This window comes from Pseudophryne corroboree, chromosome 4 (assembly GCF_028390025.1).
Source record: "Pseudophryne corroboree isolate aPseCor3 chromosome 4, aPseCor3.hap2, whole genome shotgun sequence".
NCBI classification, from domain to species: Eukaryota; Metazoa; Chordata; class Amphibia; order Anura; family Myobatrachidae; genus Pseudophryne; species Pseudophryne corroboree.
The window spans coordinates 466,484,193-466,500,819 of record NC_086447.1 but is presented as its reverse complement, the minus strand read 5'-3'; the positions used below and the strand labels follow the sequence as shown (position 1 = coordinate 466,500,819).

Below are 16,627 nucleotides of genomic sequence, written 5' to 3'. Positions count from 1 at the left end.
TTTTGTTCTTCCTCTGCCCTGCGGGTGGATCCCCGTTCCTTCCTTTAGCTATGATCTCCCAGCACTGAGTGCTGCTTCATGGGGCCTTTCTCTACACTACTGTGTTGCCTTGCTGCCCTCGCTTCACTGAGCAGCTGGGGACCTGTGAGCTCATCACTGTTTGGAACAGGAGTCGCGCTGCAAATCCTAGGCAACAGCGCTTCTCCTGGGTGAGTCACCACAATTAAGCCCCTTATCCATTAATTACAATGTAGTGGTAAAGTGCAGCGTGTAGGATGATGTAGTGTAGCATATACAGGCATGTAGTGCAGCTTACAGGGGCATGTAGTGTTGTAGTGTAATCATGTAGTGCAATGTATGGGGACACACAAAGGGGAATGCAGCGGAGCATGCTGCTGGAGGGCCATGTGACAGAGATACTTTGGACATTTGGGGCACACAACGCAATATCGTTCAGTAGTATCCCCTTTTATCTAAATATTTGGTCAAATTACTGCCTTGCTCCTGTTGACAAAAATCCTGGTTTAGGCCAGTCATCACACTGTGATCGGGATGTAGTCAGCATGCTGGTGTTTGGGATTCCGGCAGTCAGGATGCTGGTGCCGGAATCCCGACACCTGACAGAATGCCGACGCTGGAATCCTGTCCATTAGGATCCCGAACATTGGTATGCTGGGTAGGGTTAGGTGTAGGCTACAGAAAGGGAGGGTTAGGGTGCTGGAGGGGAGGGTAAGGGTTAGGGTTCCTTTCGTGTGGCGCACCTGTCGGGATTAAGACTAGTTGCGATGCCAGCGTCGGTATTCTGACCGCCAGCATCTTAACTGATGTTCTCTTGTACCCAACCTGTGTGATCTATAGCAGTCATTTTGGTCCCTAATTGTCCAGCTTTTGTTTATCAGCGCTATCATATACATTTCTGCCATCTTCAGTTTTTTAAATGATCTGGTAATGGACAGGTACAAACTAGGTAATTGTATGCCATTATTATTATGGAAAGGGTTTTTTTTTTATAAATTGCTTTTAGCGCAATTCAAGTAGAAAAATGCTTGCAGCTTTATTGTAAAAAAAACATGGACACATGCTAGTTCTCTACTAGATACAAGTCAATGTTTGCCATTGACCACATGAAGGGTGAATGTATAAGACTTAGAGGTGACGCTTCTGTGAATGGAACTTTATAGGTAAAGTGTTGTACTCATATTTGTTTCCTTAGAAATCTTTCCCATCAGTACAATTAATTTCTATGTATTTGCAGCACTTCCATTTAAAAGTTGTACTCATTCAAGGAACATGCAATCTACTTTATTAATGGATGGGTTTCTGTACCAAAACTGCATTTTACAAGATTACATGCGTAACATACATCACTTATAGACGAAGGCAAACTGATTTGGTATTCATTTAGAGATCCATTCTTTTCCAAGTGTAGGTCTTATTTTCTTCACTTTATAAATGAGCAAATTGAACCAGGTGTCAGGCCTTGAGACCTGAATCTTGTAATATAAGTGACAATTGACCCTTTACAGCATTGTATCAAACATAACACCAAATAATTGCTTTTCTCGAAGCTCCACATGCCTGTTTTGTGGTATTGCTTTTTCTTTTATATTTCTTGCTTGTAAAGCTATTAAAAGTACTGTAGAGCCACTTGTTACACAAGTATAAGTGCTTCCCTGGAGGAGACTTGGATTTGTTCTTAAGGCCAGCTCACTGCAAATAACTATCTGGAGTTGTAGCATCCATGTTTTTCTTATGAACTCGGATCCAGTGAGAAATATGTTTGGGTTTTTTTTTTGTTTTTTTTTAGCATTTCATGATACGGTTTCCAAATTTTGTCTCCAATTTTGAATAGTTTAATGAATTAGAACTAAATAAATGCTGTAGTGGTTGGCTGAGAGATTTGTTTCTTTATAGTCCTGTGTTTTGGGAATATAAAGGGCGGTATTCAAATGAGATATCATGTCCAATCTCCTTTCTAAAGTGATCCCTGTTATCATGCGTATTGCGCCCATAGTAATCCGGTTTAGCTGCGTAAAGGGTTGGGCGTCCATGCTACCCCGGGGGTAGCAAGTTGAAATGATTATACCACGCCCGTCAGCAGAAACAGAATAGGTGTGGAAGGGGGTGAAAAGAATTGAATACCGCTCAAAATGTTTGTTACATTGACGGTATTTGGAATATAGATTACAATGTATATTATTTTAGCAAAAAGAAGAGGAAAATAGTTACTTCTAATCAATATCAAGCTGTGGATGTCGTAATGTCGTATAGACCTTGATTAAAGAAAGATATATTTGACAAAGGACATTGCTGACTTACTGACTAACAAAGTATTTTTGCATTTTTTATCATATACAGGTTGAGTATCCCATATCCAAATATTCCGAAATACGGAATATTCCGAAATACGGACTTTTTTGAGTGAGAGTGAGATAGTGAAACCTTTGTTTTCTGATGGCTCAATGTACACAAACTTTGTTTAATACACAAAGTTATTAAAAATATTGTATTAAATGACCTTCAGGCTGTCTGTAGAAGGTGTATATGAAACAAATGAATTGTGTGAATGTAGACACACTTTGTTTAATGCACAAAGTTATAAAAAATATTGTATTAAATGACCTTCAGGCTGTGTGTATATGGTTTATATGAAACAAAAATGCATTCTGTGCAAAGACTTGGGTCCTATCCTCATGATATCTCATTATGGTATGCAATTATTCCAAGATATGGAAAAATCCGATATCCAAAATACCTCTGGTCCCAAGCATTTTGGATAAGGGATACTCAACCTGTAGCAATCATTTTTTCACACAGATTTGGGATTTTATTGAGTATTGCTTAACATATAGCATAATTTAAGATTTAAAAAAGTTAATAAATAACTAAAAGCTATTTACAGTTAAAAAAATAAAAAGATTTAAAATTAATTTTAAATCTTTCCTATATAAACAATAGATGTTACACAGTGTAAACAGCAGGACAGGATAAAGATTCTATACTAGAATGATATGTAAATAAGTGGAGAACTCAAGAAGACTGTGTACACATGTGGGTGTGTGTGTATTGGGGACCCTGTTGTACCCTGTCTAACGGGGTATTTTCCTATAGGTGTAGCTCAATTTATCAGCGCAAAGTAAGGACATATTTCTTCTATATTTTATATATATCTACAGTATATAAAGAATAGTCTCAATGTGTTGGTATCAAGTCCCATTTAACATATCTAAGAAATATCTATGCAGTTTGTGAATAGAAACTACTCATCCTATCCAATTAAGTAGTTCGGTAGCACTGGTGGAGTTACCAATACTCCTCGTAGTCCGCTTTAAGGCTTCTATACATGCCACTGCTGTGGACTGTTAATGAGACAGTAGTTTTTTGTTCCACTTATGCAAACTGATTAAATTAATACTTTCTATCTCCAGTAAATAATTTCCGTGTCCTGGTGTTGCAGATGGCACCAACTAATGCATTTCATCCACTATTGACTTTTTCATGGAAGACACAAAAGCCTAATTTGTTGAAGGTGTTGAGAATATAACACTGCATTTTATTTTGTACTTATGTAAAAGTAAGAGTCAAAAAAATAAATAAATCGAAACGCCAATTTAAAGCTATTTGATAGAATTCTGGACCACCACGTATGTTATTGTGGAAAATAAAGCACCACCTTTCTCCATGGTCATTGAATAGATGCATGGTTGATGGTGTGCTAAAATGACAATAAACTGTAAATGCTTGACTTGGGTCTTCCTATACTTCTCAGATATTGTAATGCCTTCCAGATTAGTCAGCTGGTGGCATGCCAGACCCTATGAACTTTGAGAGTCATTGAGAGTGACCTTGTGAGTGGTGGCTTGCTGTTGTGACCTAACATTGCCTTGTTAATTTTGATGGGACACCTCATGCTCTTCACATGGAAGTTTAGTGGACTCTTCACGTCTCGGAATATCCTTTGACACCTTTATGGAGCATCCTCCTTTCCCCCATGTGTATAAAGAGCTGTTTACGGGGGTCATTCAGGTGCGCTTGCACCTGAGACTATTAGCGCAAAGTACAGATTTCAGGTACGTGCTCGAACAGGTCCTGCGGCATAGGACGCAGAATGGCATCAGACTGTCATTGATCCAGATCTATGTCTGGATGTCCCCATCTCTCTACTATCTCGGCAAACACTTCCTGGTGTAATTCCCATTCCCCTGAATGTACTGTGTTGCGACGTAAGAAGTCTGCGTCCTAGTTTTCCACCTCTGTAATGTGAATCACAGAGATTGCGGGAATCCAATCCTCTACCCAAGGAAGGATGTGAGCCACCTCCTTCATTGGTCGCCAGCTGCGGCTACCGCCCTGCTTGTTTCCTGCTTGTTTTTATATGCTACTGCTGTAGCATTGTCAGACTGGATACGCAAGCCCCTTACTTGATACTGAGCTTGAACCAGTGTGTATCGAATTGCCTTCAATTCCAGTACGTTGATGGACAGGGACCTCCCTGGAGGACCAAAGCCCCTGTAGGTGTTTCCCCAGAATCACCGCCCCCCAGCCTGTTAAGATGGCATCTGTGGTGAACAGAGATCTAATTCAACGGTAAAATTAGCCTTGTTCTGGATATAAGATCCTGAATCTTTCCCTTTGGAAGAAACACCATGTGACTCTGAGTGTTGAATAACAGATCCAGAAACACCATTTCCTGAGAGGGAACTAAACTTGATTTGGGAAGATTTATGATCCAGCCAAATCTTTGAAGCAGTATTATGGTAATTTGAAGATGCTGTTGTAGCAGGGCCACCGAAGGAGCCTTTAGCAACAAATCATCCAGATAAGCCAATACATTGATCCCCTGTTTCTCTGGCTGGGTCCACAGGTTATCCACAGGATAACATTGGGATATGCCGGAGCGACAGCGGAAATGGCACCAAACGGTCACAAGCTTTCTGGCCTCCCTCGATGCATCGGGGCTTCACCATATAACCCACTGACTCAGTCAAATCAGTTTTTTGTTTGGTGCGGCAGGAGCCGGACCATGGTCACAGGGCTGCTGTTAATAAAGCAGCCTGAAGCTTTTATTATGTTATTTTTATAGTCTTACTATGTTTTTGAGTGACTTTTCTTAACAGCTTCTTAAACGCATATTAGAAAGAGTCGCTCCAACAACTCCCCACCGGGTCGCAACAACGCTTACCTTCGCGGTACAGTGCTGTCTCGACGGGCGTCTGTGTCGGATGTTCTAGCAGGTCCAGCAGACATAACCAGGCTGTGGCCGGAGCATGGGGGGAAGGTAAGTCTATGGATTTACTCTTACTAGGGGGGTCCGGACACAGCTACACTGATTTTGGTGGAGACTACAAACAGTGTGTTGATGCGCCGAACACTCTCTGGTGGGACAGCGCTACGCTCTAGGGATCATATGCGCCAGGACTAGGTTGAGGCCGCGATCCTTAAAGTTTAAGTCAACGGGGGGAATCAGACGCTCTCCTGGCCGCCCCTCCCCCAAGTTCATGACCAGTTTCCGCGCGTCTCCCGTCCATGAACTGAATGACCTCACTTCTGTCTCAGACGCTACCACGAGGGTACTCGGTCGCAGCTTAGACGCCGCGGTTGTGTACAGTAAAGATTGCCGGACTGAGTCGCAGGTCGTAGCGTCTGCATACACGTGGCATTTCACTGAGCGTCCGTGTCCGAATAGTGAGCGTCCATGTCTTGTATCAGTTATCAGAACGGCAGTGTACACCAGTAGCGTCTGAATCCACTCAGCGTCTTGCGAGCGTATTTGTTTGGATATGGAAGTGTGGTAAGTCTCCCTGTATCCCGCTCTATGGAGGAAGGGTATACAGTACTAAAAATTCTCTCTACTTGTTAGTATGAATTGTTCATTTTAGTACATATTGCATATGAGACCTGTATATTACTGTTGTTTCTGCATGTTATGTTTGAAAAAAACAGTTTAAAACAGAAGTACAATTTTCCTACTTACTTGTAAGTTGTTATGGGGGTTGTATTCTCATATGACAATGTTAATGCCTTAACATGTGACTGACTGCTAGTATGTGTGCTGACTTTTTTATGTCGTCAGTCCTGTTCTGAACCTCAATTCAGGTGCACGGTTGTGGTCAGATTGATCTCACTTCTATATATCCATATATAGGTGACTTTCAGTCACAATATTGTGTAGTCATAAACAGAATATTACCATGTCTGTGAGCAGCAAAAGTGACGAGGAGAATTTATCAGGCACTCCTACATCCCTAACGTGCTTATTTTGTAAGACAGGGTTAATTGGTATGAACCAGTTGGTCACTTCTGAGGGGTTGTGTGCGAACTGTTTTGCTTTTCAGCAAAGTGAAAAACAGGATTTGGTTCAACAACCAGCAGAGCCACCATGGAGCATGTTCGCAAAGACTTTGTCTTCAATAGTGGATAGGTTAACTCCGGCAGCACCACCCCAGGGGTTAGGTTACACTATTAACCCATGCATGCAGCTCCCTTCCTATGGGCTGGTTCCAGTAGCCTCTACAAGTAACCAAGGGACAGGTAAGACTAAGACAGATGCGTCTATGTGGCAGACTACACAAGATGATACAACAGATGATGATACAGTATATTCAAATACTCTGTATGGTGATCAGAGTTTTAGTTCAGAGGATGTAGCTGAACTTATTGATGCGGTGAAGGCTGTTCTCTCTTTGGAAGAGTCAGTCAAGACAGTGTCAAAATCTAAAGCACCTGTGTTTAAACGAACAAAGACAGTTAAAACTGAATTCCCAGCATCAGATGAGCTGACGGAAATGATGGATGAGTCTTGGGCGACGCCCAGTAAAAAGTATAAGATTCCGAAAAGATGGGATTCTTATTATCCATTTCCAGCTGTGGATTGTTCAAAAAGCGAAGTTCCTCCAAAAGTAGATGCACATGTACTGCGACTTGTGCATAAATCTGCTTTACCACTGTCATCTACCTCACTAAATGATGTCACAGACAGAAGGGTAGATAGCTTCTTGAAAAATATATTTTCTCTCTCAGGAGCAGTGGTAAGACCGGCTATGGCTTCGGCCTGGATAGCAAAGGCAATGGGCGAATGGTTAGAGGAACTAGAGAATGGCCTCTCTCCTCCTAATAGGGAGCAAGAGTATAATTTAAGCCGTTTAAGGCAATCTGCCCAATTCTTGGAAGAAGCAGCAATTGATATGGGTACAATTGCTTCTAAAGCGTCAGCCTTGACAGTAGCCGCTCGTAGAGCAGTCTGGCTACGTACCTGGAAAGCAGATGCGGAATCCAAGAAAGAATTGGAAGCATTGCCTTTCATGGGTAATATATTGTTTGGAAAACAATTGTCTGAAATTCTAGAATCGGAAGCTGAATCAAAGAATGTCAGATTTCCGGCTAGTTATAACCCTAAGACCAAGGGTTCAAAGTTTTGGCCATTTCGATGGCAAGGCAAAGCGAAAGCTAAAGAGGAGTCTAAGCAACCCCAGTCCAATAGATCGGCCAGGGGTAGGAAGCAATGGGCTAGTAGAAAGCCAGCTTCCAAGCCTGGAGGATTCCAGGGTTGGCGACCGACTCCTTCATTTTGCACACATATGGCAACAGTCGACAACAGATGCTTGGGTGCAGAAGGTGGTATCTCAGGGGTATGGGTTCCCATTCAGGAGACAGCCTCCTCAAAGATTTTTTTGCACCAGCCCGTCTCGTATAGAGTCGAAGGCCAATGCCCTGCAAGAAGCAGTCCAAAAATTACTGCAGTCAGGTATGATTGTCCCAGTACCGACATCACAAAGGGGACAGGGGTTTTACTCCAATCTATTTCTGATTCAGAAGCCAAATGGGTCATTTCGACCAATTCTCAATCTGAAAATGTTAAACAAATACATTTGGATTCCAAGGTTCCACATGGAGACATTACGCACCATAATGTTGGCTATGGAACCGGGAGATTACATGGTATCTCTGGATGTACAGGATGCTTACCTACATGTGCCTATAGCACTGTCTAATTAGTGTTACCTCAGGTTTGCCATCCTCCAGGAACATTTTCAGTTCCAAGCCTTGCCCTTTGTGCTAGCAACAGCACCCAGGGTGTTTACAAAAATCATGGTGGTTATGGCAGCTTAGACGACCTGTTAATCCTAGCACATTCGCAGGAGTTACTTTTGAGCCATCTTCAACAGACAGTAGTTTGTTTACACAGACACGGGTGGCTCATAAATTGGGAAAAGTCGTCTCTGAATCCGTCACAGCGGATGGTTCATTTGGTGGCCATATTGGATTCAGGTCTACAGAAAGTTTTCTTACCAGAGAAAAAGATAGTCAAGGTGCAGGTCATGGCTCAGGAAGCGTTGCACACCCAGACAATGTCAGTCCATGCAGCAATGCGACTGTTGGGTCTGATGGTATCAACCTTCGACATGGTGGAATATGCACAATTCCACTCCAGACCATTACAGCACCTTATTCTGACCAAATGGAACGGAAATCATCAGACGATAAAAAAGCAGATGATAAAGTTTCCAGTAAACGTAAAAAGGTCTCTAGCGTGGTGGCTACAGACAGACCATTTAAACAAGGGGAGACCCTTTTGGATAAAAGAATGGCGACTCCTAACAGCAGATGCCAGTCTGCAAGGCTGGGGTGCGGTACTCGGAAGCCTTTGGTTCCAGGGAAAATGGACCGTAAGGGAAAGTCGCCTGCCAATAAATCTGTTGGAAATAAGGGCCATTTATATGGCTCTAGTTCAGGCAAAGGACAGTCTGCAAGGAAGACCGGTCCAGATTCGCTCAGACAATGCGACAGCAGTAGCGTACCTCAATCATCAAGGAGGAACTCACAGCAAGAGACTGATGGAGGAAGTAACTCCCATTCTAAGGTGGGCAGAACTCCATCTTCCAGCATTGTCAGTAGTGTTTGTCCCAGGTGTACTGAACTGGGAAGCGGATTTTCTCAGTCGACATACCATTCAGGAAACCGAATGGGCATTACACCCAGAAGTGTTTCAGATGATAGTGAACAGATGGGGTCTACCGGAGATAGATCTCATGGCGTCTCGTCTAAACAGCAAAGTTCCGAGGTACGGATCAAGAACAAAGGATCCCGGAGCGGTCCTTGTAGACGCACTGTCAGTAGAATGGAAATTTCGTCTGGCGTATCTGTTCCCTCCAATATCTCTGTTACCCAGAGTAGTGAGAAAAGTAAAGCAAGCAAAGGGAGCCATAATTCTAATAGCTCCAGCTTGGCCAAGAAGGCATTGGTACACAGATCTACTGAGAATGTCCATGGAAGCACAGATACTGCTCCCTCAACGTCCAGACCTGCTAATGCAGGCTCCTTGTTGTCACAGCCATCTGGATCGTCGGTCTTTGACGGCATGGCTGTTGAAACCTCTATTTTAGAAGCTAGAGGATTTTCAAAACAAGTAATTCAAACTATCCTTTGAGCAAGAAAGCCTTCTTCAGCTCGTGTTTATCACCGAATATGGCAAGCCTATATTCATTGGTGTACTGAAAAAAGTTTGAATCCAAGATCTTTTAAAGTATCCAGGATTTTGGATTTCCTTCAAGCAGGATTGGATAAAGGTTTGAAAGTAGTTTCCTTGAGAGTTCAAGTATCAGCGTTAACTGTATGGTTTCAGCGTAAGATTGCTGATTTACAGGATGTTCGTACTTTCTTTCAGGGAGTTGTACATATTCAACCTCCATTTGTTCCTCCTGCAGCTCCCTTGGATTTGAATCTAGTTCTTAGATTCCTTCAGGGACCTCCGTTCGAACCACTTAAGAGAGCAGATCTTAAATGGTTAACGGCTAAAGTGCTTTTTCTACTGGCAATGGCGTCAGCCAGAAGAGTGTCAGATTTAGGAGCGTTATCGTGTAAGTCTCCTTTCCTAAGTTTTTTTCCAGACAGAGCAGTTCTCAGAACTAGATCTGGTTATCTTCCGAAGGTGTTTTCAAAGTTTCACCTTAATGAAGAGATTGTAGTCCCAGCTTTTCAGGTATCGGGACTTTCTGCGGGAGAAGCGTCGTTGGACGTTGTCCGAGCATTAAGAATCTACATAGATTGTACTACTGCCATCAGAAAAACAGATTCTCTCTTCATCCTCTACGGATTTCATAGAAGAGGATGGCCTGCTAGTAAACAGACGCTCGCAAGATGGCTCCGAATGGTAATATCAGAAGCTTATTCGCATGCAGATCTCCCTACTCCGGCTAATATCTCTGCTCACTCTACACCTAAGGTAGGTCCTTCATGGGCAGCACAACATGGTGCTTCAGCAGAACAGATTTATAAGGCAGCCACATGGTCTTTCATAAACACATTCATCAGACATTATGCCTTGGATACTTTTGCCTCTCATGACGCAGACTTCGGGCGAAAGGTCCTCCTGTGTAATCAGGAGCGTCCCCACCACTAAAACTGGCTTTGGGAATCCCAATGTTATCCTGTGGATAACCTGTGGACTCAGCCTGAGAAATAGACGTTATGGTAAGAACTTACCGTTGATAACGTAATTTCTCTTATGTCCACAGGTATCCACAGGGGTCCCACCCTCACGCACCTGATTTGAGGATCTTGACAATCACTAAACCTCTTCCCTCTTGTATGGAAGGGTGTGCATGTGTTTTCTTATCGCCTAAATAGGTTTCTACCTGATGCTCCTGCCTAATCGCTGTGGAAAGAACTGATTTGACTGAGTCAGTGGGCGGGATTATATGGTGAAGCCCCGATGCATCCTGGGAGGCCAGAAAGCTTGTGACCGTTTGGTGCCATTTCCGCTGTCGCTCCGGCATATCCCAATGTTATCCTATGGATACCTGTGGACATAAGAGAAATTACGTTATCAACGGTAAGTTCTTACCATAACGTCTATTTCCCAAGTACGGTGATCATGTGCGCCATTACTTTAGTAAATGCTCTGGAAGCAATAAATAGACTGAATAGAAGAGCTTGAAATTGGAAATGACAATTTTCTATTGCAAACCTTAGCAGCTGTTGACTACACCTCCATATAGGAATATGAAGGTAGGCATCCTTTATATCTATGGGAGCTAGGAATTCTTCCTGCTCCATAGAACAAATGACTGCCCTTACTAACTGTATTTTTTATTTTTTCAAGTGGAGGTAAAATTTAGCCACTTTAAATTGAGAATGGGTCAAAATGAGACATCTTGTTACTCTACTAGGAAAAGGCTGGAATAAAATCCCAGGCCTTGTTATAGTACTGGAGTAATAACTCTGGAATCTCGAAGGACAGAAACTGCTGTCATGAGAGCTGTTGTTTGCACATACCTGCCGGCAGGGACGTGGTAGTAAATCTTTCTGCAACCGGACCCCCTGAGGTCTAAGATATAATCTCTGGTTACGAACCCACCTACCCACAGATCTGGGCTGGACTGAATTCAGGAGTCCCTAAACCTAAGTATGCGAACTCCCACCTGGGGTAGCATCCTGTTCCAGAAGCAGTAATGCTAACTGCCCTGCTGGCTTTGCCACCTGGCAACGGGTACCTGTGGCACCCCGTCCCTTGAAGGCCCCTCTTACAATGATGTTGGGACAGTAATACTGATATGAGATGCAGTCTAATTGCCATGAGGAGAAGCAGTGGTCTATCTGCTGTGGTCTGGTGGGAAATTAGAATGAAATAGAGAACATAATACATGTGAGAGGTCTTGTCACCTTAATTATTGAACCACCTTCGTAGTTCACAGCCAACCATCTTAATAGCTTACTTCCCCAGCTTTTACTCTCTGGCTAGATGGGATTTATTCTTGGATGCCAGGCCCCTGTCAACACATGCAGGGTTTTAGAGTTGTTTGATTGAGTATCCTTTTACTTGATGTCGAAAAGACTTTCGACAGGCTACACTTGGGGTGAATTCTCCTTATTTATTTCAAATGGCACAAGGTAGGGGTACCTTCTCTCTCGCTTAATGTTTGTGTTTGTTTGTTTGTTTGTTCTCTAAGTTTCCAGGTTTTTCGATTCATGGAACCTCTCACAAACTCTGGGGGTGATTCAGACCTGATCGCTGCTGTGCGTTTTCGCACATCAGGCGATCAGATCTGAACTGTGCATGCGTATGCACCGCAATGCGCCGGCACGTCGAACGACTTCACCAGACATCTGTGCCTACTAGCAAACAGATGGTGCGAAAATTCTGAACGCACAAGCGATTGCAATGTGATTGACAGGAAGAGGCCGTTTGTGGGTGGCAATTGACCATTTTACAGGAGTGTCTGGAAAAAACGCAGAAGGGACCAGCCGTTTTCAGGGAGGGTGTCTGACGTCAGCTTCGGCCGATCAGCAGGATTACATCGCAGAGGAAGAGTAAGTCCTGGGCTGAGCAGAGACTGCACAAACTGACGTTTGTGCAGCTCTGCTACAAATGCGATCGCACACCTGCACATACCTATAACCCTCCCACCTGTAGGCGGCTACTATCTGATCGCAGGGCTGCGAAAAATGCACCCTAGCGATCAGGTCTGAATTACCCCCTTTGTCTTTTTGCGGGCAATGTCCTACTGTTTGTGACTGACCTCATTGTCTGTTCTCCAGGCTATATTAGACTAATATAGTGCAGCCTCTTACTAAAAAGTTGATGCCACCAAAATAGACATTTTCCATAATTAATATCACACTGTCAGTCCTTCAGACCTTGATGAGGCGCTTCCCTTTCTCTTGGAAAGAAACCTTGTTATCTTATTTACGTATTAATATCCCCTCGTATTAAAAATGTATTTGCTATTTGGTACACCCCTACTTGCCCAGCTAACTACTTTGGTTGGTGACTGGATGATTCCTGGGGTCTCCTGGTTGGGCCACGTAGTGGCATTTAAAATGATGTTATTACCCAAATTGATCCTAAACTCCATGAAAAAAACTGATGCTATCATATGTTTGAAAATGTAACACTTATCGTCTCGCATGTGGATGTATAGTTCATGCTAAACAACAAGGTTGCATAACCTCTGACATTGGTACCACGAAGCTGCCCTTCTTTCCCAATTAAGTGATCTCTTTTCTCCCCCTCCATTTGAAGCCTTGGATGGACTTGGAGTTTAGGATTCCCTTTTGCAGACTTACTCTGGACCTGGAGGCAGCTTAAGCCTTGGAACAGCCGTAAAAGATACCCTGAAAGTATGGGACACTAAACTTCCGACTCATTCTGACTTTGCTCTTCCTACCATAAATTTGCACAAATTAGACAAGCTGTTACAACACCTCCATGCCTCTTATTGGCTTCATTTGGGCCTTATGACTGATAGATTTGTTTTCCCCCTTTTCCCTTCTTTCTCTCTTTCCTGATTCTGAACCAAATTTGGCCTTGTTACCACTGCCTAGTTTTGGTACCTCCAGATTTGACTTTTTTTTTTTAAAAACCTCCTGCCTGGATCCTGGCCATGCTAAGTATAAGCTTCTCCCGAGGTGCTGTTTCCTAGTGGTACCGCCTTATGTCTCCTCCATGCCTACCATTTAAATCCCCTATTCAGCTACACTGGGAGAAAGACCTTAATTTATCCCAAAACAATGGCCTACCTCTTTGCGCAAGCCACGTCAAAATGCATGTTAAACTATTGAATAGACTTTTCTTAACCCCCACTAAACTTATAGAATGTGGCTCTCAAGCTCAAAGCTTTGCTGGCACCACTGTATCATGGAAGATACCATTTTACATGTCTTCTGTGACTGTTCTTTCCTGCACCATTTCTGGGAGGAGGAATATGCTTTTTTTAGGATGTTTTAGATCTCACTCTTCCCCCTGACCCAGAGCAGTGCTAATTTTGACAAGGATTTTCAATTTAGTTTTAGTCGCTTACTTAGAATTGTAGTTGGTTTATAGTCACATTTTAGTCTTCTTTTGCTTCGTTCTAGTCCAAGATTTAGTCAGTGGATCTGTTTTCATTTTAGTCTAATTTTAGTCAATATTTTAGTCAGCTTGCAAACAGTTTAATGATACTGTAATGGATTTTGCTGTAGAACATTTCTCTAAAATGCCCCTGAGAAGTTTTCATACCTTTTAACTATTTGTTTAGTAATCTAGGCTTAGTAGACTGAGATTGTGTTACCTAATGACTCTGACTTACTGTAGAGCTCCCATATATCATATACAAATGAATGCCTTTATTTTCTTAGAACAGACAAGTGCAATACACAATCCCAGGGCCGTAACTAGGTGTGTGCCAGTGGTGCCTGGCACACAGCGCTGGAGGCGCAGGACCACCGGCAACCCCCTCCTGGCCACTCCGCCGTCACACTGTGGTGACCTGGACGCATCTCCCCGCCGTAACCGGCCGATGCCCAGCTGTATTGCCAGGCTACCTCTCACATAAGTAGCCGGGCAACGCTGCAGCTCCCCCTCCGCTCTCCCTGTGTGCTGGGAGAGATGACGTCTCTCCTAGCCCGCACCCAGCCCACCCACAATGCCCTGCGGGCAGGAAGAGGAGTTGCATGCCGGCTCGTCACAGGTGGTGAGTATAACTCTCTCTCTCCCCATCATAATGTGTAAAAAAGGGGGACTGCCTGCAGTAATGTGTAAAATAGGGGGACTTTCTGACTTAATGTGTAAAAAAAGAGGACTGCTTGTCGTAATGTGTAAAAAAGGGGGAGTGCCTGCCGTAATGTGTAGAAAAAGGTATGCCTACCGTAATGGGGGGGGGCTCTGTTGCTCTAATGTGTAAAAAAAGGGAACTCTGTTGCTGTAATGTGTAAATAGGGGACTCTGCTGCCGTAATGTGTACAAAAGGGGAATTCTGCATGCCGTAATGTGTAAAAAAGGGGGACTCCCTGCCGTAATGTGTAAAAAAGGCGGACTGCCTATCGTAATGTGTAAAAAAGGGGTACTGCCTGCCGTAATGTGTAATAAAAGGTATGCCTGCTGTAATGTTTAAAAAAGGGGGGCTCTGTTGCTCTAATGTGTAAAAAAGGGGAACTCTGTTGCTGTAATGTGTGAAAAGGGGACTCTGCCTGCTTAACTTGTAAAAAGCGGGACTCTGTGTGCCATAATGTGTAAAAAGGTGGACTCTGCTGCCAAATGTGTAAAAGGGAGACTCTACCTGCCGTACTGTGTAAAAAGCGCCAATGCTGTTTCTTGCACACAGCGCAAAACTGTCTAGTTACGGCACTGCACAATCCTACTGTATTTCCTTCACAGCAGATCATATTTATTTTCTGCAAATATGTAGAACACGTAATGGTTCTTTAAAAATGTAAAACCCTACTTCCAGTGTTTTGACAAGGATTTTAAATTTAGTTTTACTCTTAGCCACTTCTTTTTTTTGTTTGTTTGGGATTTTTAGTGGGTTGGGGGGGCTTGCTTTGTTTTAGTTAAGATTTAGTCAGTGGATATCCGTTTTCATTGTAGTATAATGTTAGCCCTGAAATAAACTGCAGTCGAATATTTTTTGTCAAAATGTTAATTTACAAACTTAACACTGACCCTGAGCTGTCCATATTTCATTAATATCCTCTCACAGTTCCCAAACCAGATCTCTATATCCTTTTGGCATATTTTTATATCAATCAGGTCCACTATTGCCCAGAATTGGAAATATCCGTCACCCCATCTTATTGTTAATTTTTGTTTTTGTTTTCTTTCAAAAACTCATTACCCCTTTGAAATAGAAAACCTGGAGGTCTGATCCTCCCCTATTTTGAAGTTGTACCCGTATCACCTGTATGTCAGAGGGCATCCAACTGCAACATGCCTCCTCCACCTCTTTCTGAATGAAACTCCTGATGATGAGCACAATCTGTGACTGTTATATATTAATGCTGTTTTCTACTGTATGTGCGTATGCTTTGTTTCTGTCTTTATTATATGTCTCTGTTCCTTATTTTTTATTGTATGCTTGGGGGTGGTCTTCAGGTTGCCGGCTGTCGGGATCCCGGCGCACAGTATACCGGCGCCAGAATCCCGACAGCCAGCATACCGACACTTTTTCTCCCTCGTGGAGGTCCACTACCCCCCTGGAGGATGAATAGATAGCGTGGTGCGTGTAGCGCGCCAACGTGCCCGCAAGGGGCTCATTTGCGCTCGCCATGCTGTTGGTATGCCGGCGGTCGGGCTTCCGGCGCCGGTAGGCTGGTCGCCGGGAGCCCGGCCGCCGGCATACTGTACTACACCCTATGCTTGGTACATGGCAATGTCTTGTTTTGCCCTTTCTCTACACACTACCTTTCTGTTCCTTCCCATTTCCTTTTTTGGAGCCCACTTTTTGCATACACAATAAAATTATAATATTGAAAAACAAAAATGTTTTTATGGACTTGCTACCAACATTGTGTTTTTTTATGCCTAATTTCTCATTTCTCCCAGTGGACTTAAGTAGGTTACAATCCAGCCTGTTGTGCATTCGCTTTTGACCTCTAATCTTTATATAGTGGAGACTGTCATATCGTTGACAAAACCCATATTAATGTGAATTTAACTACTCCACTGTGGTTTTCCTTTTGTTTTCACTTTATGTAAAGCTGCAGTAATAATATACACATATTGAACTTTGCTCTGGTAGAAATCCAGCTTTACAGACTAGTCAGAATTTATTGTAATAAGATACAATGCAGTTAGTATAATAATGGCAGTTGTTTATTAGAAAATGAGTTTGCATTTATGATGATTATTCTAGATCATTGTATCTTGTTATAT

General features: G+C 43.0%; 1 protein-coding gene across 1 annotated transcript in view; it reads left to right on the top strand.

Annotated features, from left to right (window-relative positions):
• Nucleotides 1–16,627, top strand: part of USP45 (ubiquitin specific peptidase 45) — a 478,824-nt gene that overhangs the window by 362,302 nt on the left and 99,895 nt on the right.